This window comes from Rhopilema esculentum, chromosome 4, assembly GCF_057945365.1.
Source record: "Rhopilema esculentum isolate cy_ngs chromosome 4, ASM5794536v1, whole genome shotgun sequence".
Lineage (NCBI taxonomy): Eukaryota > Metazoa > Cnidaria > Scyphozoa > Rhizostomeae > Rhizostomatidae > Rhopilema > Rhopilema esculentum.
In genome coordinates, this window is record NC_142818.1 from 11,879,463 (window position 1) to 11,902,180 (window position 22,718).

Sequence of the window (22,718 nt, forward strand, 5' to 3'; positions counted from 1 at the left end):
CACTCGCACAAATGTTTTTCTCTATCGTAAAGATATACTCCAAATGTATTGATTAGGATATTTTACGACAACGCCCGTTCCTCTTTGTCTCGCATTTGTTTGCTACCCCATTTTTCGCACCACTTAAAGTGGAAGCACCATCATAGCATTGGCCATGTACGTTACGGAAGGGTAAGTTCAAACGGCTCTTCAATAACATTTACAAGAGCGTCAGATTTTGTTGATTCAATTTGATGCAATCGAGCAAAATCCTCATTTACCTCCAATTCGTCATTAACATACCTCATGCAAAAAACACATTGCTCCTATCAGTTATTTCTGTTGTTTTTTGAGGAAGTGTTTAAATAGTCCAGTAATCCGTTTTGGATTTAAGTCGAGATCACAGTAAAACAGTGGGTAGCAGTGGACACAATTTAATAGTAGCCTCCAACATAAAAACTGATCAACATCAAGACAAAAAAACAACGTTCTAAACACCTGAAAAACACGTAACAAAAGTATACATAAGGTTCTTTTCTTATAGCTATTTATTGAACACAATGAAATAATCAAGGCGATATTCCTTTTGTTAGTCAATAAGCGATACCGCAGCTTTTTTGTTAGCCAATAAGCGGCACCGCAGCGCAACTATACACAACAGTTTCATCCATCATTATAGTTATAAATTTTGCGTCGTGAAGACGAGAAGTCATCGCTCTCTGAATCTGTAAAGCCATAATTTAAAGAATTTCATTTTGGATCCGATAACTGGCATAGTTGTTTCTAGTTTTGGTCATGTTTTCCTTTATTTCTAGATCATCTTAACCTATTAATTTTATGATCTGATAGAAATTTGATTCTTCAATCAATACTTGAAGAGGCAATCCTTGTCTGCCCATCATTCTTAATGTGGTCACTCTCTTAAAAAAAAATCTGCGATTCTTTTGCTTCTCAGCAGTCAATGATCTTTCTAATTGTTCTCCAATTAACTGTTCTGCAATATTAGTTTTCTCATTTGGAAGCACGAGAATGACTTGGGTAGCATCCCGGTGACATGCACTTGTTTCATGACTTTCGAACTTTTCTAAAGCCACTTTCAAGCTCTTGAAACCAGTCTTTATGAAGGCGAGTTCTGAATAAGGAGCATCAAGTTTTCCTTCTTTGCAGGCAGTTACACAGGTTTGGCAATAGGCAAGATCTTTGTGCTCATCGTGATGAATCCATTGTAATATTTGAAACCAGGAGTGTTGAAAAGATCTTTGGCGACCTGCAATATCACATTTTGGGAAAGCAATAATCTGTGCCTTACTGACTGGCTAGTTCTCCTATGTCTGGAAATGAGAGAGTATAGTAGGAATATGTGTCGTATTTACCCACGTGTTTACGGTGTCGATGTCGGTACTAAATCCACTGCGGAATGGTCCGTCGGTGTCTTTGGTTGCTCTTTTAAATAACCCAGTTACCAAGTCCCCATGAATGGCAAGGGACGGGAAAATTCAAGTGACGAAAGTGAATGGGAAGTATCTGATTTTATGTCTAGCGAGGACTTTTTTGACGAGTGGCTACCTTAGACCATTTTTTATTGGTCAGGTATGTTTTTACATAGTTTGTTTCTATTACGGATCTTAGTGATACCCGTAGGTGGGGCAAGTGTGATTCTTGCAACTCAGGGAATAGTCAAAACCACTAAAGAATGAAAATCGTACATTTTCTGTAAATTCTTCAAATTAAATAACATTAAACCAACAAGGAAATTTGAAATTCAAAGAAATAGGGGGGCAGAATCAAATGAAAGAAGCTCAATCATGTAAAGCCCACGATTTGTAGCAAAAAGTGTGCTTTAAGATAACTGTAATAGAAGCAAAAATCACGCTTGTTATTCATTTTTGGCTCACTTTTGTCAGTTCATCTGAGACAGACAAACATACCATTAGAATTATACGACGTTACCCCCTGATTAACTGCAACTTTAAACGCCTATAACTTTGAAACCGTACGTTTTAGGGCTATGGTTCTTTGATAAAGTCGGAATAACTTTGTAAGAACAATCCAAACATTTATTTAGATTTAAAATTCGAAAAGTTTACTTTTTGTCGGACCGTGATTTGTCGCTCGGTCAATTACGTCACTGTCATGTGACAATAACCAATTTTCCAAAATGTCCCAACTCGGAATCTTGATCCCTTATATATATACTTTCATTCTAAGCATTAAAAGTTTTGGTTACCTAGATCCTTAGACTGTAGTGGAAAATTCCATGCCTATTATTTTCCCTATCAGTGGCGTAAATAGCGGTTAGACTTGCCATGCCGACTATCGATTTCCAGAGATAGAATTTTGCAAACATATCTATGGTGTGTTCAGGTGTGTCCTATTCTGATAATGTAAAAATACACTAATTCGACTTACGGTCTCAATGTGAAAAATTCTTTAAAATCTTTTATACAAAGCTTTTGACCTTGGACTTGGATTGAGAGCAATGATTTCGTTATGTTATTGCTCACGATGTGGATTTTTTGACGACATAAGGATAACAATTTTAATAAGGGATTTGACCGTCATTAGCAACTGGGGGGGGGGGTAAAGTTTCACCCGGAATAATTTTTGCTGTCAAATCCCACTGGTTTCCACTTTAAGTTAACGAGAGATAATTCTGAGTTAAATTGAAAATTAACTCATGCTCTATGTAAACTTGAGATATGCGTTTGGTGAATACAACCACTTGGAACAGGAACTTTGAATGTGAACATGTTTCTCTTATTTCACAATTGATTTTCTTTTTGAGTAAAGAAAACGGTTTTCATCATCTAGAGTAACGCTCAGTGCAAGTGCGTTGTGTAAGAACCTCAGGGTAAATGGTAGCACATTCCTCTTCCACACATGAACTCACGTTAACTCATAGATTTACAAGATTTACAAGATTTCAAAAAACAACATGAAAAATTATATCCGGCCCAAAATAATGGTGATAAAACCAAATCTGAGCTTAAGAAATCGTATGAATAGATTTGGAGAAATGTCCAAAACGAGGCCATAAATCGAATTGGTGTATAGCTCAATATTGGTCGCCTTTTGAGCCGTAAGGTTCCACGCAAGAATATGGTGCCCTCCGAAGGCGCTCTTCTATTGTTGGGTATGACTTAAACATAGGATCAATTTAGCATAGGATCAAGTTAGTTTTAATAAATCGTGTTTGGGCATAACTATTGAATCAGATTATTGATAGTGAATATTTGCCCAGAGTTTCTTACAATTTATCTGAAAAGAGGGGGTGCTCTATCCTCGACTAGGTTAGTTATTGAGAGAATTCCTCCTTAAGAATTCCTATTCATACAAATCCTCTGGTGTCATGTATCTTTATCCCTTTATGTGTGTTTTGTCTTATAAATTTATATGTAGATATTTATTATTGTAAGTTTTTAATTTAGAGAGTGTTTGCATGTAGTGGAATTTAAAAATGAATGAATGAACTGAATGAATGAAAAGAATGAACACCGAAGGGTGTATCACTTCCCAACAAGCGTACAAGTTTTTGCAGAACAAAAGGATATTTTTGAGAGATAATTCTCGAAAATAAAAGGATATTTCCCAAAAGCGTGCGGGATTTTCGTGAAGTTATTTGCCCTCCCGAAGGACGCCGGGCCACGGGGGCAGCGGGACAGCTGCCCCCGTTGCCCTAGTGGTTCTGGCGCAGCACGGGGGCAACAAAGTGCCCTTTTAAAGAAGTTGGGCATTTTGGAGTTCCTCTCTTAGCTTGTTCAAAAATTCACTCATGGTCTACAGACATGAGTTTGATGGAAAGTTCAACATCTCTTGGTATCTTCTTCATTAAATCTGGTACAATAACTAAAGAATACTGTTCTTCAGAGGTACCTAATACCGATAATGCTTTTGCATGCATATTAACATGTTCATACGACTTTCTTAATCCATCTAAATTTTTAGAATAAGTTACAGCAACAACAGCTTTTAATACAGACATGTGAGAACCCTTCAATACATCAGCTTTACCATATTTATCTTTTAAAATGTCAACAGCAGGCGCATAATTGTCCCCAGTAGTTTGCAAACCCGCAATTGCATGACAAGCAATACCCTTAACAGAAGCCTTAAGGTAAGACATCTTGTAAACATCACACAATGAAGAATTCAAATGAATATTCCTTTCAATAGACTCCCAGAATTCCATCCAATTCATCATATTCCCATCAAATGACTTCAATTCAAGTTTTGGCAACCTTAATTTACTACTCAAATTTTCCCCTGCATTTATTCTTCCCATTCTTGGTGGATACTGTGGTTGCCAAGGAGGTTGTGGGAAATAATTTTGCATATGGGGGTTAAAAGGTTGCCCCAAAGGTTGGTAAATTGGATATTGTCTTTCAAACCCCCCAACAGGATACTGGCTGTGTCCTTGTTCATTTTCAAAACTTCCTTCATGAGGTGAAATCATTGAGAAAAGTGTATTAGTAGTGGTAGGCTTACCAGCTGCTTGTCGAGAAGAATCATTCTGTTTCTTCTTTGAACATTTGTTAAGTAACATATCTATTTTTGCATCATATGCAGTGGCGAAGCTAGCGGTCATGCTGGTCATGCTGAGCATGACTAAAAATTTTCAGAGCTAAAGACATTTATTATAATGATTAAAACTTTTCTTTATTGAAAAAGTACCCTCAAAACTCCATTCGTCCAGTTGATTCTTATTATTTCACTACCCTTCCCTACCTTGGTCCCTTGTGATTAGTCATGCTCATTCTGGAGAGCATGACCTGCCATAGGGTTTCTTTCCTCAGAGAGCCCAACCGCTCCTGTGAGTCGGCTGAGTTTCAATGACTTTTCAGTTGGTATCAGAGCATTTTTTAACAGTGTGACTACTGGGGAACGTTCCCCAGTAGGCCCAATGCTTTCCCCAGTAGTGAACACCAAAATCACAGAATTTCCCCAGTAGTTGGGGCATTTTCATCTCTCACTTACCTACATATTTATTTTTTGAAAATCAACTTTTAATTCAAGTTTATTGAATTTATAAACTAAACTCAAGATGTGAACGGTTTCCAAAATTGAAAGATAATAAAAGAACCGCCTTTACGAAAACAAACAGAATTTGTTTTTACTCCCAAATGCCTTTGGTGTTTTATTTGGTATTGTTTATAACATCAGGCCCCTCCTCCCCTTTGTTGTTCTGTTCTTTTTCCGTTCAGGTTTTCTGTCCTCTCGTGTGAAAGTAAAACAGATGTTGCGGATGTCGGCTTTCATTCACCCCCTTGTGTAATTCCTTTGTCTCAATCGAACCTATGTCGTCATTCTGACGCTCTTTGTTTAAATGTGTGATCATTGACAGAACATTCGCTATATATGTATATCAAGGTCAAGGAAAAGTTTAGAAATATTCATTCGCAATTGATTTTCGCAATTGCAACGAAGAGCAAAATGAAACAAAAACAGAAATGTGGAAACGATAAAAGAAACGAAAACAAGAAGAAAGCGTTAGTTGCAGCAGCATTGGCCCCAGGACAGAAATCATTGGTTGGAATGTTTTCCCAACAAACTGTGAAACCCTCATCGTCGATATCCAAGGAATCAATTGAAGCCTCTGAAGTTGTGCACGTTGGGGAAGAAAAATTTGCTTCCAGTTTGAAAGAAAAGAATGAGCAAAATGACAAACAAAACGAAATCAAGCAGCCTGAAAGCAAAGAAGGTGAGGCGAATTCGATGTGGTACAAAGGGAAGAAACTTGACTCAAGCTGGTTAATTTTGTCAGAGTGCTGTCTTAAAATTCATACAGAAATGAAAAACAAGAAGCGACGCCAGGTAATGACATGTGAGTTGTGTAAGAAATACGAGGAACAGGTTGTAAAATTCTCTGTCAATGGACGCCTGCCTATGGCATCTGGAGTACGAATTGAATGGAAAGAAAAACTGAAATGGGTTATAGATCATTTAGAGTCGCCTTCGCACAATGAATCCAAAAGGTTGAAGGAGCACGAAGATACATGGAGGAGTATGTCAACAGATCATCAATGGGTGAGGATGATTGAAAAACACAAGAAAGAAACTTTGGAATTTCTTCTTAGATTGGCTGTGGATGTCTACAATGACTGCAGAGCCGAAACACTAAGTGCAAGAAGTTGGCCATCAAGATCTCTTTCTTTCGAGCATAGCAATAATTTAATGCGAGTTTTTCAATCAGAAGGGTGGGATGCTGATTTTGTTGGTTGTTATGTTGTTAAAAAGGGCCTAATCATGTGCTCACATGTAACACGGTTTTCTCCCTCGCCTCGTGCTCTACAACTAACTCTAAGTACCGTTACGTCATAATAATATGTTAATTTATTCAAAACATTACATCTCCCCTTTTCTTCAGATTAGTGTCTGGGGCTAAAATATAAAGTTAATTAAAGTTCAAATTATCAAGTCCAAACTTTCTAACAGTAAGATAACTAGGTCTACACGACAACAAAACATTTTTTTTTTTTTTTTTTTTTAACTTCTGAAAATCGAATAAAATAAGTGAAAGCGTTAAACTCACAGTACTTTCTGCTTACGTATCGTAAATGTTTTGTCCATATCTTTGAACTCTTCTTCTAATTCTTTGTGGATATCTGGCGTTATTCTGGGTGTCTGCTTCTTCTTGCTGTCCTTCTCCGGTCGCAGGTAGTTCTAATGATTCTTCATCATCCGCATCATTGTAAAATTCCAAATCCTTTCTTTCCTGAATTGGCTTAAAAAATGAAATGTTCCTTGTTACGTAATGTCCATTTCTACAAGCTGTGATCATCGTTCCTTTTATTCGTACTATACGAAAAGGCTTCGGATCGAATTTGGATGTTAACTTGTTTCTTTTTCTTTGTCGAATTAGTACCAGATTGCCAATACTCATTTTACGTTCCTTAGCTCCTCTTTTCCGGTCCGCATTTTGCTTCATCGTTGCCTTTGCCTGTGTGTCGTTTTTGCGAATTTCTTCGTCCAAGGGCGATAGACTCTTTTCCACTGTGTCTGGCAACTTTATCCGAATTTTGCGATTAAAAAGTAGCTGTGCTGGAGGATATTTTGTTGTTGTATGTGGAGTGGCACGGTAATTTAGAACGAATCTGTAAAGCTCTTTCTTCCAATTTCTCCCCTCCACTTGTGCTGCTTTGATGGCTTTAGTCATTGGTTTGTTAAAGTTCTCAGCTTCGGAATTGGCTTGGGGCCACAACGGTGTTATGGGTTGAAAATGTATGCCATTTTCTTTCATGTAATCCTTGATGTCAGCACTGTTAAATGGTGGGCCATTGTCACTTTTAACTACGTGGGGCAATCCATGTGTTGCGAAAATTCGATCGAGTTTAGCAATTGTCGCAGAGGCTGATGTGGAATGCACAATGTCCACTTCTGGGAATCGAGAGTAAGCATCGATGACCACGAGAATATATTCTCCGGTAGGAAACGGTCCACAGTGATCAATGTGTACAGTATGCCAGGGCTTCGGAGGCAATTCGTTCATATGTAATGGGGCAGGCCTATTTTCCGGACCAATGGCTTGGCAGGGTAAACAATTTGCAAGCACATCTTTGACAGATTTATCGATGTTAGGAAACCAAATTTTCTCTCGTAGAAGTTGTTTGGTTTTGACGATCCCTTGATGTCCTTCGTGAGCAATTTCTATTGCTCTATGGCGGAGAAATTTAGGAAGAACAATTCGTGATCCTCGCAGAATTAGGCTTGCATCATCATTGACAGTTAATTCGCTTCTTATTTTAGCAAATAAGTTTAATTCCTCTTTATCAACGTCAGGTGATTGCATACTTCGAATGTTGTTCCACGAATTATCATGAATAAGGCGTATGAGAGCTTGCAAGGTTTGGTCTGCGAATGTGGCAGCTTGAATTTCTTTGTAGTCCATAGACTTCGGAACAGCATGACGAGCGAGAAAATTGACGTATTTGTCGGCTGTTGATGACTGAGATTTACTAGTTGTATCCGTAAAGGTGTGTCTTGACAAGAAATCCGAAGGGTTTTGAGCTCCTTGTTTATAAACAATTTCAAAATCGTAATCCTGAATACGTAAATTCCAGCGTTCAATTCTAGCGGGTGGTCGTGATTTTGGGTTAGACAAAATAAGTTCGACTGGCTTGCAATCTGTGAATAGCTTGAATTTTGCACCATATAAGTAAATGTGAAGGCGTTCAATAGCCCATACTATAGCTAATGCCTCTTTTTCAGTTTGCGAGTACCTTCTTTCTACATCTGAGAGCGATCGGCTTACGTAGGCTACGACTTTTCTGTCTTCTTGGCCAGGTGTAATTTGCGATAAGATAGCCGAAAGGCCTGTAGGCGAAGCATCCGTAAACAACTCAGTTTGTTTTGTCTGGTCAAAATATGCCATCACCTTGTCACTAGTCAATGCCAACTTGATGTTATCGAACGACTTTTGTTCCTTAGGGGTCCACCGGAAAACACTGTTTTTCTTTGTTAAGTTTCGCAAGGGCTCGCTGATATCACTGAATTGTGAAATAAATTTTGCACAGTAGTTTGCCATCCCTAAGAAACTGCGAATATCCTTGACTGACTGTGGCGGCGGGGCGTTGTGAATTGCATGAACTTTCTGGGGGTCGGCAGAGATTCCTTTCTCAGAAAACACATAGCCAAAAAACGTGATCTCCTTTTTGTTCAACTCGCACTTTGCCTTGTTTAACGTCAACCCCATATCTTGGAATCGTTTGCATACCGCATGTAACGCGCGGTCGTGATCGTTTTGGGTGTTACCATAAATGATAACATCGTCGCTGATATTTACGGCACCCTCAATATTCCGAATTTGTTCGTAAACGGCGTTCTGAAAAATTTCGCTTGCTGACGACGTTCCAAAGTTAAGACGTGTATATCTTCGTAACCCTTTATGAGTAGCGAAAGTAGTGATGTGACGGCTTTCTTCTGATAAAACCAGTTGATGGTAACCAGAGCGAAGATCTAACTTGGAAAAAACTGTAGCACCATTTAACGCGTGTATAAGGTCGTCGATGGTAGGGCTAGGGTGGCGTTCCCGTTGAATCGCGCGGTTAGGCATTCTCATGTCCACGCATAAGCGAACAGTTCCGTCGTTTTTTGGAATTACGACCAAGGGTGATATCCAGGGGGTGCTTGTTTCTGCCACTTTTTCAATAATGCCTTGGTCTTCCAAATCACGCAGAGTTTCCGACACTTTCTTCCGCAAATGAAATGGTATACGTCGAGCGGGCTGAGCCACCGGCGGAACGGTGCTATCGATATGCAGTTTGATTTCACGGTCTTTAAGCTTTCCTATTCCATCAAATAGTTTCGGGTATTTGGCTTCCAAATTCTCGGTAGTGGCAGGGGTAGATTGTCCTGTTTTCACTGCATTTAGCTTAATCTGAATCAAATTTAAGTCAGCAGCCGTTGTGTAACTGAGCAAAGATCCAGAATTTCCCCGAACCACATGTAGGCAAACGGGCGCGATTCGGTCCTTTGTTTCGATCGTGGCATGAAATTTTCCCAAAACTGGAAGCTGTTGTTCAGAACCATATGCAAAAAGCTTTGTCGTTGAACGAGAAAGATGGATATTCTTAGCTGCCTTGACCTGATGAAATGTTGATTCATCCAAAATATCGATCGATGCTCCTGTATCCAAAATCATTTTCACAGGGGTGTTATTAATTTTTACTCGGACTTGTGGCATCTTTATTTCGCGTTGATCATCGCACGTAAACAAATAACCTTCGTCGCTGCTAGACTCTGGAGTAGGCTCTTGTGTATGTTGAGGTGCTTTTCCCTGTACATGATGTATTTTTCCTTTTTGATTTGCGAATTTATGACCTCCTTTCTTATGGTCTTGCGTAAGCGGGTCATTAACGGCACGCGGTTGTTTCGCGCGGCTTTTACAGACTTTAGCAAAATGTCCAACACGCCCACATTTGCGACAACTTTGAGTCTTGGCGGGGCAAGGGGAAGTACGGTGAGGCCATGAAAAACCACAGTTGAAACAGGTTTTCAGCTGAGGCTTACGAACCAGCTGGGCAGTTTCTACCTGCATGAGACTTTCTTCTATATCTTTAGCTTGTGTATCGCTGGCTTCCAGAATACGTGCTTTTGATAACAACACGGCAAGTGTAAGCTTCTCTTCCCGCAAAGCAAGCCTTCTGAGTTGCTTAGACGAGCAGTTTTGTATAATCGCAGATTTAATTTCCTTATCTAAATCTGTAAATTCACAATTTGTAGCAAGTTTGCGAAGTCGTGTAGCAAATTGATCAGTAGTTTCTCCAATCTTCTGTTTGGCTTGGCGAAATTGAAAAATTTCAAAGTCGACATTTTTCTGCGGGGCAAAGTAAGTGTCAAGTTTTGCCAACGCTGTCTTGTAATCTGTAGCTTCATCTTGCTCAACTGGGAGAGAATCGAAAATTTCTTGAGTGGCGGCACCTGCTTGGTACAACAGTAAGGCACGTTTCTGAGCATCATCAGTTATATTTACGGCAAGTAAATATGTTTCGAAACGGCGTTTCCAATGTTGCCATCGTTGGCTTATGGACGTCGGGTCGGACACTGGGTCGAACGGTGGAAGCGGTAATAAATCTAATCGTGCTGCCGTCGCCATCTTAAATTCTGAAACTTAACAGAAATGGCATGTGCTTTCCCTCCACGTTATCTGCTTTTTGTTTTAATCCTCGTCGCCAAATGTTATGTTGTTAAAAAGGGCCTAATCATGTGCTCACATGTAACACGGTTTTCTCCCTCGCCTCGTGCTCTACAACTAACTCTAAGTACCGTTACGTCATAATAATATGTTAATTTATTCAAAACATTACATTGGTTTCGAGAAGTCAAGCTTTTATCATTACCGAGATCCCGTCACCTATGCTGAAATGAGAAATATTGTTGTTAAATTTGAAATGGAAAAAGTTGCAGCTGAATTGAAAAACTGCATTTGTTATTCCTTACAAATTGATGGAAGTTCTGATAGACAGCAAATCGACTCCAAGTTCATAACAGCAAGGTATGTGCCAATCGATGAAGTCTGCGTTAAAACTGTATTTCTTGGAGTTGCAAGCAGTGACAGGGGTGGTGCTGCTGGACTGTTAGACTCACTGATCAGTTGTTTGGAATCGGTGAACGTAGACACAGAAAAACTGGTTGGCATTACGACTGATGGGGAAAGTGCCAATACAGGAAAGAAAGGAGGTCTCTGGAAATTGCTGAAAGATCATGTTGGCAGGGACATTCTGACTGCTTGGTGTGTATGTCATAGATCAGATTTGGCTCTAGAATCTTTGCAAGCAGAAGTGCCTGAGCTGCCGATCTGGTTGAGCAATTTGCTAGCTTTGGTCAACATTTTTAGAACATCTCCACGGAGAACGAAAATACTTCATCAAGAAGATGAACGTTGCTTGACGTTCCCAAAACATTTTGAGGTTAGATTTGCGCCGCACACACTTAATCTGATCAGGGCTGTTTTGCATAATCTTAAGGCAGCTACGAAAGTGTGGGAGAAAATGGTAAGTGGTGAAATCGCATCAGATAAAAAAGAATGTGCCATGGCACGTGGTTTTATGCAAAAATGGAATGCTACTTCGCAGCAACTATGGCTGACAACACTTATGTACAATTTATGCAAGATATTTGAAAGGCTTCAAAAGATATTTCAAATATCATACCTCATACTACCAGACGTCATAACAGCAAGGGACGCCAGTGTCGAAAACCTCAAGATTATGGATCAAATGCCTATTCCAGGTGGTAAAGAAGAAGATCATTTAAGGAAATTGCAAGAAGACAGCGCAAATAACGAAGCAGAGCAATGTAGGAGAAAAACGGGAAATCATTTTGTCACTGCGATGAGAAGAGACAACAAGGCAGTTAGAAATGAAGTTGTACAATCTGCCATCAACTTCCTGCATGAGCGAATGAACATAGAAAATGACGGAACAATAAACAGTCTGAAGACAGTGCTGGAAGCTAAATCACCAAAAGTGTTCATAACATCCAGCAGAGAACTTGTGTCACAAATGTTTGGTAGCCAAGTGATTAAACAATTTGTTTCTGATGTTTGTTCTTCGTGGGGCAAGATTTCTGAGGTGAAGACGGTTGATGTTGAAGACACGGGAACTGTGTACGCCCTTAAATTGAGAAAAATGACGCAAGCCAGTCAAGGCATCATGAAAAAGTTTCTGGCATCTTTCTTCACACTGACCCCTCACAGCATGGCGACTGAAAGAGTAGTCTCGCATTACAACAACATCAAAAGTGTGAAACGATCATCCTTGCATCAAGGGACGATCAATGGTGTAATGAACATATCTCTAAATGGGATAGGCACTGCCTATTATGATCCAAGACCGGCTGTGTTCACGTTTTTAAAGAAGAAAGACAGGCGAAATGCACAGCCTTGCAGTGAGCTTTACAAACAAAGAGATTTTGTCAGAAAGTTTTTTCAAAGTGAAAATGGCTGTCTTTAGTTTACTATTATATGTTTGTGCTGTGGCTAAAAACTTGTAACTACGAAAATTCATTAATTAAAACAGTGTTTTTTACAGAGGCATATACCTGTGTGCTTCTTTTGGCTATTACACTTTTGGGCCCTTTTTGCAAATTTTCCCCAGTAGTTGAAATTCCTTAAAAAATGCCCTGGTTGGTATCCCTGCGGTAAGTCATGCTCATTTGGAATAGCATGACCTCGTCATTATAATCATAAACCTAGCACTGATTTGATTGGCTGAATTCTATCTTGCGCATGCTATCTTGGCCCGTTTTGGACCCCAAGTCATGCTCATTTTTTTCAGCATGACCGACCTAAATCTCCCATACATGAAGTATCTAAGGTCAACTTGTGAGCTGAGAAACATTGCTGCAAGGGAGTGGGGAAATTCAATCGAAGCTATTTCCGAGAGATATATTGTTTATTAACTGCTACAGGGATCACTTGCGTGTGGCTGAGCAAGGTAATTGTAAACCAAAATTGTGATTGAAAACCAAAGACCGACCCTTATCGATGGAGAATCCTACCATTGCGTTGCTGATCATACCATAACTTGTTGCTGATGGACGAACTTGTACCCTGAAACTTGCCTGTGTATTCAGTATTTCACCAAAACCTCTTGCTCATGGAATTGTACTCTTGAAAATTTCCTGTTTTGTCAAAATCACACAATAACCTGTTGCTGATGGATGGAATTTTACATGATGGATGGAAATTGCCTGTCCATTCTATCTGGTTTATTCAATATTACAACCTTACTTGTTGCTGAGAGGGACGAAATTGTACTTTGAAAACTTGCCTGTTTATTCAATTTTTCACCAAGACCTGTTGTTGATAGAAAGAATTGTGCTCTTAAAAATTTCTTGTTTAGTCAATATTACAACATAACTTGCTGTGTATAAAATAAAATTCAAATTGCATCTTGCAATTTGCCTGTTATTTAATATTACACCATAACTTGTTGCTGATAAATGAAATGGTACCCTGAAATTTGCCTGCATTCAATATTACACCAGCTCTTTTTTTGATAAATGAAATTGTACTCTTATATTTCCTTGTTTATTCAATACTACACCATAACTTTTGTTGATAAATGAAATTGTACCCTTAAATTTGCTTGTTTATTCAATATTACTCTATAACTTTTGTTAATACATGTATGTAATTTGCATTGTACCCTATGCAATGCAAATGTATTGTACCCTGTAATTTGCCTGTTATTCAATATTACACCATGACTTGATGCTAATAATGAAATTGCACTTTGGAACTTGCCTGTTATTGGATATTTGACTATAATTTGCTGATGGATAGAATTTAGAAATGATTTTTAATCACACTATATATGTAGCTTCCACACAGCCAACCTTCTCAGTGCAGTTTGATTTCCCCAGGGCTTTCAGTTGCCAGGAAAACTATGGGGTTTCTTAAACATGGAAGACCAAAGTTATAGGAAAGCCCTTGATGTTGGGCTTGGACTTAACTTGTTGATGTTTATGGCATGTTACACCTTAAATACAGGGGTCAAAACTTTTTGTATATGCTAAACAGTACTATCCTTGATACATTTGTTTTAGATATGTAAAAATTAAGCTTATAAAATTGAAGCTAAGTGTAAAATTCTGAACCAAGAAACAAGCATCCCACAATTCCCTGTATCATAAACAAGGGATGGCCTACCTATCACTGAGGGCTTATCTTGCCTAATTCATCTTAATTCAGAAACATCAAAAAAGTGTCAATAATTAATAGTAAGAGAGTGGATATTTTTTAACCCCTTGCTGATTTGAATAAGCTGATTTATCAAAAGTTTAGATTTTGAAAAATATTTGTAGATATAATACTCTCTCATCTGCAATGTTTTTCCAGTATGATCAGTAGTGTTTGTTGGGGGTTTTCAAATGCACAATTTTTCAAAAACATTGTCCCAAAGATATTTCCAAAACACAACATTGGAGAATGGGGTGGAAAGAACATTTAGATGTTGAAGTCCTTGACATCATTGACTGCGATCTAAACAAGAGCTATTTGATTCAATATACTAAAAAGGGCGTTACCCCCCTTTTCCGAGCATCTATAGGGTGTGGTTGAGTGTAATTTTCCTGAGGGCGTAGCCCCCAGACCCCCATCCCCTTTTAGACCAGGCTACAGTGGCGGTAGGTGCCACCTCAGGGCGGAGAAATTCAAATGGATATTTCCAGGTAGCTATTGGTCTGGTTACTTGGAAAAGTGATGGTGAACGGGGAATTGTTGGGGTTTAAGGGGTAAATACGGGGGGTTAAAGTTCGTCATATTAGCATATTACCTCTGCGGAGGAGCCACTGTTTTGTTTACGACTTCAGAGCATGGCAAGTGCTTGTTATCATAAAAAAGTAATCTAGAGGGAGTCTTTTAGAGCCCCTTTATCAAATTCCGACATATTGCTACATTTAGAGTCGTCACGTGACCAATTTTTACCCCTTACCATATTTGGAAAATGAGCCTTTTCTAACAGAATACCTGAAATTTTTTTGTTTAATACTCTTAAATGTTACAATAATGTACAAATCAGCAAGAATATTCTACAACCGAGATGTTGTTGATAGATACCCTAAATAACTTTGAGTTTATGACTGTTTTTAACTATGTGTAGAATAATGGTTGCGAAGACATGATAATTTATTAGGTCCGTCTGATTTCATGCGCATTTGGTTATTACGTGATGACTCCACATCTCCTTCAGATGCTGGGCAACTTTTTTCGCAATTCATCGCTTTGAAAATATTTGTACAAATAATAACACAAATATGTAACGCAATGAACTCAAGAAATCACGGAAATACGTAGCAGAACAAAAAGACCTGTGTGCATCATTACCAAGAAGGAATTGTTTTGCTCTAAGCGTCATTTTCAGTATTTAAGTTGTTATTTTCGCTCTGAAAATTGGATACTCTGTGTACCTTTAAAGTATTGAGGAGGTCCTGTTTTATTTATATTTTTAAACATGCAAGGCCTAAGCTGTATTGTTCATTACCCGAGCAAAGATTGTCTGTACAGTATTATTAAAGATTTGTCTGACATCAATAAAGATAAAATTGCAAAGGCTACTCGTTTACGACTTGGTGGCAAAAATCTCCACGAAGAACAATGCAGCTCCATTTCTGACGAGGTTGATCCAAATAAGCACGGAGTTCACTTAGAACCTTGTTATAAAAAATTTACAAAGATCCTGTCCCATGAGAAATTCCTCGCAGAAACTAGCACTGAAGCTATTCAGCGTCCACAAACACTAAAGACTGCAGCTACTCAGAGACAAGATGTTTATCTCCAGATGTGTAATTTTTGCCAAAAGTACCGGGTAAGGAGGCAACAGAAACATCATGTACCAATAACGATCACGACGAAGCAGGCCGAACTAACGTAAAATAAGCTGCTGAAGCCAATATCGATCAGAACATTTATTATGAAATTAAAGATTTTGATCTCATAGCTAAAGAATTTTAATACCATGAATTCTGCTACAAAGAGTTTACAAGGAAAAAGAAACGCTTTAACTCGGCATCTATCGAAAAAAGTTGTTGTACGCTCTCCATCCTCAGACATCGACATCTTGGTAATTTTATTAAGTATTATTAAAGAGCAAAGTCAAGTATATCTCGATTTTGAAGTTGTTTTGAATAGAAAAGGACTATTTTTGTCTGATATTGAGATGGAAGATGGTTTGAAGAAGTGCCTGATAGGCTTTCATGCATTCACAGGGAATGACTATGTGTCATCTTTTTTCCACAAAGGGAAATCAGAATGTTGGGAGGTGGTCCAGAAGAACAACAGATTTGTTAACACATTTTCGCTACTAGGGCAGGTATGATAACTTGATGAGCAAATATTTGTTAACCTTGAAGAATATGTTTGCCATTTATATGGATACCGGCAAAAAAATGTCAATGATGTGAGGAAAAAAATATTTGACAAGAAGTATGTAAGGCAAGACAAAGCCATAGACATTTCACTCTTGCCTCCATGTCAATCATCACTGAGGCTACACATATTGCGATCAAACATCATTGCAAAGATTTGGAAGTCATCGTGTGAAAGGTCCATAAATTTGACAGATCTTTCTACTTTTGGCTGGAAAGGGAACCTGACTATAGACTGGCAACAACAAGCATTTCCAGACGAACTGACTGACTTGTTCCTGGATCTTGAAGAAGACGTGACCTTTGGAGATGATAAAGAAAGTGAAAATGAAGCCTACAATGGATAAACATTGACAAATGCAGGTATCTTTGCCTTAACTTGCATCTTTTAACATTTAAGAGTATCAACCAAAAGAATACGTGGTACAAAGAATAGAACAAAGGTATTCTGTTAAAAAAGCTCACCTTCCAAATATGGTAAGGGGTAAACATTGGTCACGTGACTACTCTTATTGTAGTAATATGTCGGAATTTAAAGAAGAAGCTCTAAAAGACTCCTTCTAGATCAGTTTTTTATTATGATAACAAGCACTTGCCTAGCTCTGAAGTCGTAAACAAAACAGTGGCTCCTCCGCAGAGGTAATATGCTAATATGACGAACTTTAACCCCCGTATTTACCCCTTAAACCCCAAAAATTTCCCGTTCACCATCACTTTTCCAAGTAACCAGACCCATAGCTACCTGAAAATATCCATTTGAATTTCTCCGCCCTGAGGTGGCACCTACCGCCACTGTAGCCCGGTCTATTTCTGTCCCATACAAAGCATGACCATTGACTTAAGGCCAGCTTCGCCACTGATCATATGAACGACTTGTTGTGTACTCTCTTACCAATTCTGTCTTAAAATCCATCTCTTCATTATCTCTTGAATTTCCTTCGACACTGATTTTATATCCATCAACATAGGCTCTACAATCAGCTTTAACTCCATTATTCTTTACTCGATTTGATCAACAATACCATCATCAATTTCCGAAATATCCTTTAACTCAAAAATAAAATCTTTCATTGCCACCATTATCAGTTCCCGTTCTCTAATAAGAACTTCTAACTGATTATTGATTATTTAAGCTATCTTCTGGCCTATCAATACCATAACTATCCATTTTTTGTTATGATTCATCGCCTCGCCTCTTACGCCAGTGCCAGTTTCTTCGTCGTTATTATCGTCGTTGATCCCATTGCTTCTAGCACTCCACTTCTCAAAATCATAACACGGATATCCAATGTCCCGTCGGAGGTGCCACTGTGTCGTAAAATATCCAAATCAATACATTCGGATAATATCTTTACGATAGAGAAAACATTTGTGCGAGTGCAAGCTATATCGATCAACAAAAAACTATCCACTATCACAAAACATAGGGGCCCAATGGCTATGTACGAAGAAGATGTCCGGTACATAATATGAAATCAGTAAAGAGCGGTAGCAATAAGGATTAGGCTTTTCTATGAGGATGTTCATAAAGATTAAATATCAGAATATTGCGTCTGAGCAAGAATTTACTCTCGTTGGCATTGTCATTGACGGTGGAGTAGGATCTCTTGGGCTGATTCGTTTTAATTTTCCGTAAAAGCTATATTTATTTTTTCAGTCCTAGAGCGGGCTTATTTGAGAGGGGGGCGTTCGAAAGAATCAACATCAGTATCCTCTTCACCGCCCGCACAAGGAAATCTTTACATTGGCCGTATTTAATGAACATCTTCTTATCATCATCACACCAATCAAGAGAACCACTCAATGCGCATCAGGCCCGAAGCCAAGGGGTGACATGGACAGTGGCGTCACCAGCTCATAGAAACTGGGATGGACAAGAACAAAATTTCTTGTCCACGCCCTTCAGACTCTTGGAAAATTTTTTTTTAGTATTTTTTATCTTTATTGGAATTTTTGGACAAGCAACTTTTTCAAGCAGCATTTTTCGTAACGGTTTTTAATGGGGGTTTTTCATTGTTTTCATTGGATTGCCATGGCAATTTGAGTCAAGATAATACTGATGGAAGAAAAATTGCCTATTGAGGTCACTTTTTATCCATGAAGAATTTAAGGAAGTGCCTGACGCTCAAAAACCCAAAAAACTTTCGCTGCCATGCAAAAACTTGAAAAGAAAACTTGCTGCAACGTTTGCCTGCAACAGGTCTGTGGTTTTTTTCCGCCCCTACTCCACAGGCCTGGCTACGGACTTGATCCGCCTGTTTTCTTTGTTCGACATCGGGGGCTTAATAGAGAGAGGGCTTAATAGAGAGGGGGCTTAATAGAGCTTTTACGGTATGCCAATTTACAATGATTTACAGAGATTCATGATCATTTGAATTGATTCACGATGACCTTCGCAGATTTATTATGACTTCATGATGATTCTCAATCACTTACAATGATTCACGATTATTAACACTGCTTCATGATGATTAATGCTGGTTCACAACCATTTGCATCCATTTACAATAGTTCAGGATTATGCAGAGATATCGCAAACTTGAAGATATTATTGTTTCATTTGTAGTTTTATAGTTAGAAAAAGTGGCTCATGATCACTATAGTAAGGCCCTGTTCACACGATACCGGATTCATTTCGTATCGGATCGCTTTTCATATCGGATAGGCCTCCTGTTCACACGATGACACTTGAATCCGATACGCTCCGTATCGTTTTTGCGTAGTCAAACCATTCTGCTGTGAATGTGCAATGGAAACATATCGGATCGCTTTTGAGCTCGTGTGAACGCATGAATCCGATATGGATTTGCTCTGGAACCTCTGTTTCGAAAAAGCAGCTTCGTTTTTGGGGTTTCTAAAAACAGTTTGGCACTCTTTTCAAAACACAAAATGACAGGCATATCATATCAGGCATATCAGATATCAGGCATATCATGTCTGCTACAGTTTAAGTCATCACAATTTATGTTATCACAGATCTCACCTCATATATAACTTGAGACAGACTTTACATGTTATAAAAGATGCTCTACCGATTACATTTCAAACTATATTTTTATCAAATTTCTGTAAAAAGTTGTTTAAGGTAAACTTGAGAGTTTGTTTTGCTCAGAGGAAGCAAAAATTCGTCCAATTCATCAGAGGAAATGTTGAGGATCCTCCGAGCACAAGACCATTCCCTCAATCAAAAAGCCAACCCGTCTGAGCAGGGCTCGAGGGGGGGGGGTGGTTACGCTAATTGGTTTTGAAGTACGGGACATGCCATTATTTTGGGGGTACCTTTTTTCTGAAAAGGGCAGAAATTTGGGTATCAGTTTTTGAAATATGTGCGGAATTATGGGTACCTTTGAAGAAACATGCAGAATTTTGGGCATCATATTGAGAAATATTGCAAAATTATTTGGGAAATTTAGCATTAACGAAATGAATGTCCAGTTAGAAATGGAAGTATGAAATATGTTGGAATTATTATGATTTTTGGGAAAAGGACATACAAAATTTGTTTGATGATTGTTGTGGCTTGAGAAATTTTTACTGTCTTGCTGAATTATAGGTATAGTTTTCAAAATGCTCACAGAATTATGGGTTCAAATTTTGAACTAAAATGGCACATCCCTGTCCAAAACTAGGCTTAGTTTACCCTTGAGGAGCCGGGTGGTGAGATTTTCGCTGTTTACAAGCGACTGTTATGGAGTCATTACGCGTCCTAAATGGATCACCAAAGCAATTACTACTGTTACATTTCTGCTAAATTGCCTAAACGGCAGTTGATTTAGATCAGATTTAGATCGCGGCATCATGACAAGTATAAAAAGGTGAAAAGGTCAGAAAATAATTGAAACAAATGTGATGGCAGTTGTTTTGCCGCGCGGTTTTGAACATGTTTGCTTAGGCCAAGGATTCAGCTCTATATCGCCACTCAACAAGAGGATTTTTACCGCAATGAGCATAAAAACAGCCCAAAAGATATGACAAGGCTACTCAGGCTGACAGAGAATATGTTACCTTCCCATCAAGATGCAAAAGAATCAGGGACGAAAACAAGTTGCTAATTTTGGGGGGGCGTGGAAGGATGAAAATTCCAATCTAAGTAAGAAATTTTTCATTTGACCAGTAAATCTACTGTACCTACTAAATTGATATTTGTAAATAGCCCGAACACCATAGTTCTATTTTCTTTATAATTACCAAAACTTTACTCAATAATTAGCCTAAAGCATAAAAGCCTAAATCTCTAAATTTTCATCAACATGAAAGAGACATTTTAACTTACAGTAAGAAGTAAAGCAACATTTAAGCAAAACCAGTATTAGATATACTTAATGATTAGTAGTATTCTTTCAGATCAATTAATCAATTTTATCTAAATTGATCAATTAATCAATTGGCGCAGATCAATCTTATCTAAAATACATTTTTTCACGATATAGAAGCACCATAAACTTGAGCCTTTAATTTTTGTTCTTGATCGAAGAAAACTACTAACAATTTTCAGAGGGCCAAATGCCTTTTCATTCTTTACAATTGAAATGACGATTTGAGAACAAACTTGTGCATATGCCTGATCCGAAAGATGAAACACTCTTCTTTGATCAAATACTTCTACTGCAGTTTTTGCAATGTGTTCTTGCTTTACAGCAGTTTTGTCATAGGAATTTATGATAAGGAGCCAAGGGCGTTAACAAATAACAGGGGGAGTTTAGCATAAACTCGTTTTTATAAGAAGCGTTGAGAATTTTTAGTACTGAAAGATTATTAATCTTTTATTGAATTAACTACTCGTAGTTTCTTAAAAAACTCCCACTCTAATGCTTTCTGATCAATACGGGAATTATTATTCCAAACTGTAAAGTTTCAAGTTTCTTATCCGGAAATTCACCTTGCCTGTTCGTAATTTGATTCAACTCCCGTCAGAAAGAAAGCAAACGGGGCAAGTGTGCAATTTGGATCCAGTGGAGACGGGATTCACAATAGAAAACGATTAGTGGATGGGTCAGCTTCAGCCTGTGAATTTTAATGTTTAGAATTTTTACATTTAAAATAAAAAACTTCTTAAAATATAAAATTCACAAGTTTGGTCCTAAGAAAAAATTCCAAGTCAACCGTTATGTTTTCCAACTGTAACTGGATTTTCCAAACTTTGGGGGGCGTCACGCCCCCCACGCCCCCCTATTATTTACGTGCCTGAAAAGAATCTATTCTTGCCTTGTAACTTGCCAAATCGATTCCCATTGTAAAGCACGTGTATTTCTTCTGGAATCAAGGAGACAGCGAAAGTATCTCATTCTCCTAGACTTCACAAGTCAAATGTAACGTAGAACTTTTCAATAAAAGAGAAATAAACCAATGTTTTGGTGAATATTCAACAACTGGTGATGAACACCGACTCAGGTGATAGCGCTTCGCAAGATTTATCAACACAAGTCTACGACGTGATTTGAGGCGGTTTTTGCACTTTTGAAAAATTGCCCTACCTTCGACACAAACTTTAAACATAACAAAACACAAAAATCGACTGCAGACTATAAAAAAAGTGTAGCAGGTATCGAGAAAAGAAGTTGATGTGTGTTTGGGCGAAAAATTGAAATTTGAAAAAGTTATTTAAGGACAACTGATAAGCGGTTTCGGGAAAATTGCGATTTTGCAAACATTCGGACGCTGAAAATGTTCTGGAATAACTTCTTACCTCTTGCAAAATATAAAAAAGCCATGAACCAGATCATGTTCCATCGATTACATTCCAAATCATATTTTTATCATTTTTCTGCCAAAAGTTATTGAAGGAAAGCCGTTCACAACTCTCACATTTTTCGATTACTTTCGTATAATCTTGAATTTTTATTTATTTGTGAAAATATGAAAACCAGTACAACTATGGTTTTTGTAATGTTTAAAAACAAAATCAGTCCTATATATTTAATTAGTCAGAAGCTATTAAAGGGAAAACCAAAGGGTAGTTTGCATGCCAATCATCTGAATCGTCAGGCCTATGTAAATCAATCGAAGCGAGGTATTGTAAGCGAAGCGAAGCGATGTAAAAAGACATAGGACTCGGGATGGCACCAGAGAAACATGCCACCTAAAGTTCTTTACAGCTTACAGAGTCCTTTGCAACGTCTTCCCAACTGCATTACCAAAAAATACTTTTGAAATGCTTTTGTGCTACATGAAATGTGTAAAGAGAACGGAGGTAAAATTTTCCAATGCGATCTGCCAAGAGAAATGTTCAGTTCATTTGACCGCGGCTTTAAACGATTGCAAGAAAATGACTATAAAGTCCCGGTCAAACAAACTGAACATCGCACTGAGCAATAATCAACATTTGCAAATTTTGCTCTGCCTTGCTCAGCGCGCTGCTCAGTACAATGTGGTCA

The 22,718-nt window shown here is 38.3% G+C and overlaps 1 protein-coding gene across 1 annotated transcript in view; it reads right to left on the bottom strand.

Moving 5' to 3' along the window:
• The window catches only part of LOC135690972 (uncharacterized), a 111,125-nt gene that overhangs the window by 87,781 nt on the left and 626 nt on the right, over positions 1–22,718 (bottom strand). The window lies entirely within an intron of this gene.